This window comes from Pteropus alecto, unplaced genomic scaffold (genome assembly GCF_000325575.1).
Source record: "Pteropus alecto unplaced genomic scaffold, ASM32557v1 scaffold119, whole genome shotgun sequence".
NCBI lineage: Eukaryota > Metazoa > Chordata > Mammalia > Chiroptera > Pteropodidae > Pteropus > Pteropus alecto.
The window spans coordinates 1,080,432-1,083,783 of NW_006442487.1; the positions used below are offsets into that span (position 1 = coordinate 1,080,432).

The 3,352-nt window shown below is 33.4% G+C and overlaps 1 protein-coding gene and 1 pseudogene across 7 annotated transcripts in view; both read left to right on the forward strand.

Annotated features, from left to right (window-relative positions):
* The window catches only part of PCDH11X (protocadherin 11 X-linked), a 741,312-nt gene that overhangs the window by 719,404 nt on the left and 18,556 nt on the right, over positions 1-3,352 (forward strand). The gene's annotated exons all lie outside the window — the stretch shown is intronic.
* LOC112470873 lies at positions 3,222-3,340 on the forward strand (annotated as a pseudogene).

The following is a 3,352-nucleotide window of genomic DNA, read 5'->3' on the forward strand; positions in this document are numbered from 1 at the left end:
CAACCCACTTCCAGTGATTTAGTCCATATAAATGGACTATCTTGGCTCCTGTTGTGAACTTTTATAAAATCTCTTAAGGACTAAAAAAACAAACAAACAAACAAAAAAACAAAGAAGAAGCATCTGGCCTCGGCATACCCAATACCTCTTGCTGAGTAGCTCCAAGCCCTGCACTAGTTACAGCTGGCCTCGGTTTGTGACTTGGCCTCTCAAGTCACATATAAGCCCAACATGGGTGGCAGCTATATTTGGATTGCTTGGTGACTCTTAGTGGGTGGCTCCGGAGGTGCACAGGCTGCAGCTGAACTTGGCTTGCAGCTGTACCTCTCCCAGGACTGTGCCAGTAGGCCCCAAAACACATCTACTACATAAACCCACTCTACTAAGCCCGGAAGGCTTAGGAGCTCTGCCTAATACATAGAAACAGACACAGGGAAGGAACCAAAATGGGGAGACAAAGACTCATGTCCCACATGAAAGAACAGAACATAGAACTTGAAAAATAATTTACCAAAATGGAGACAAACTACATTCCAGATGCAGATTTCAAAACATTGGTTATAAGAATACTCAGGGAAGTTAGGGGAAGAGTAGATGAACTTAGTGAAAACTTTAGCAAAGCTATAGAAAACTTAAAAATGGAGATGGCAAACATAAAAGGAGTCAGTCATAAATGAAGAATACAATATCTGAGACTAAGAGTACATTAAAAGGAATCAACAGAATGGATGAAACAAAGGATTGAATCAGCAACAAAGAGGATGGGGTAGCAGAGGACACCCAAAGGATCCAAAAAAATGAAGATAGTTTAAGAAGCCTCTGGGACAATGTCAAGCATAAAAACATTCACATCATAGTGGTACCATGAGAGAGAGCAAGGAATAGAAATCCTTTTTGAAAAAATAATTACAGAATACTTCCCTAATCTTGTGAAAGAAATAGACATACAGCCTCAGGAAGTTTAGAGAGTCCCAAACAAGATGAACCCAAAGAGGCCCACATCAAGACACATCATAAGTAAAATGCCAAAGGTTAAAGACAAAAAGAGAATCTTAAAAGTAGCAGGAGAAAAGCAACTAGTTACCTACAAGGGAGCTCCCATAAGACAGTCAATAAATTTCTCAAAAGAAATTTAACAGACCAAAAGTGCTTGGCACAAAATATTCAAAGTGATGAAAACCCAGAACCTACAACCAAGATTATTTTACCCAGCTATAATTTAGAATTGAAGGACAGATAAAGAGCTTCCCAGACAAGAAAAAGCTGAAGGAGTTCATCACTACCAAGCCAAAATTACAGGAAATGTTGGAGGGACTTCTTTAAGAAAAAAAAAAATGTGTATTAAAATCTAAATAAAAAATGGCAATAAGTACATATCTATCAACAAATACTTCCAATGAAAAAGAATTAAGTGCTCCAATCAAAAGATAAGGTGACCGAATGGATAAGAAAACAAGATCCTTACATATGCTGCCTACAAGACACTCACTTCAATTTAAAAAAATAAAATAAAATGAAAAAAGTAAAAGGATGAATAAGGATATTTTATGATGAACCTAGAGAGTAGTGTGCTGAGAGAAATAAGTCAGATAGAGGAAGACAAATGTCATATAATTGCACGTCTGTGTGGAATCTAAAGAACAACATAAACAAACAAGAAAACTGAAACAAACTTATAGATACAGAGAACATTTTGAAGGTTACCAAATGGGAAGGGAGTTGGGAAGTTGGTGAAAAAGGGGGAAGGGATTAAGAAGTACAAATTGGTATTTACAAAATAGTCATGGAGATGGAAATTATAGCACAAGGAATATAGTCAATAATATGGTAATAACCATGTATGGTGTCAGAGAGACACTAGTTTTACTGGGGTGATCACTTTAAGAGTTATACAGATGTGTAATCACTATGTTATATACCTGAAGCAAATTTGATATTGAACATCAACTATAACTGAAAAATAAAATATATACTAAAAAATAAAACATTGAACTATAACTGAAAAATAAAAATAAAATATAAAAAATATATATATATTTAAAGTAGAGCAAAGAAGATATGACAAGATCATTTTGAGAGTTTTACTAAACAGGATACATTTGAAAGTATCTACTTATGGTATATACATATACATAATATTTACATTAAGCCATGTAATAAAAATTTAAACAATTTAAAATAAGAATGTTTTAATGCTATCAGCTTTATTTATTTATTAGGTTGAATACAGGCAGTGTCTCTAAACAATAATTTTCTGGGTAACTCTATAAGAAAAAAATAGTGTTATTGCAATTTTGAGAATATAAGTTAGTTTAACATTATAGTGTTTTGTTTGTTTTCTATTTTATCTCATCTTGATCATTTGATGATGAACATTTGGATATTGCAGTCTGGTTTCCTATAGATCATCTTTGTCAAAGGATCACCATTCACAGAGTTTTCAGCTCAAAGGTGATGAAACAATTCTGCTTTACAGTGTCTTAGAATCTGCTGTAACATATAAACTAGAATTGTACTTGGAATATTTCTTGTATTCAATACATGTTTGTTTTCATAAGTCTGAATTTTCTGTATGTTGAGTTAAGAGGTTGTTAAAGCATAAAATTCAACTGAATAAAAAAATTAAAGAGATGCAACTAACTAAAGCTGCATTCAGAGGAAAATTTATAGCTCTAAATGCTTATATTAGGAAAGAAGACAAGTCTAAAATTAATGGCCCAAAATACCGCCTTGAAGCTAGAAAAATAAGTGCAAAGTAAATCCAAAGCAAATAAAAGAAAATTATAAAGATAAATCATAACAACACAATAATAAACAGTCAAGATTATGAATAAGTCAAAAGTTTCTCTCTTAAAAACTTTAATAAATTCAATATATCCATAGCTAAACTGATCAAGGAAAAACTAGGGGACAAAAATTGTCAATATCAGGAACAAAAGAGTAACCATCTCTACAGATCCTATAGATAGTACAATATTATAAGAATAATTATGAATAACTTTTTTCCCAACAAATTGGAAAACTTAAAAGACATAGACAAATTCCTTGAAAGACACAACCTACCAAAGCTCTCTCAAGAAGAAAATCCATAATTTGAATAGTTCTAGGTTTATTTTAAAAATTTACATGTTTGTTAAAAATCTTCCCATAGGAAACAAAACAAAACAAAACAAAACAAAAAAACAATCATAGGGCCAGATGGTATCGAAGGTGAATTTTAGGTCTATGACCATGCCACCCTGAGCACACCCAATCGCATCTGATCTCGGAAGCTAAGCAGGGTCGGGCCTGGTTAGTACTTGGATAGGAGACCACCCAGGAAGACTGGATGCTGTAGGCATTGTTAAAAAAA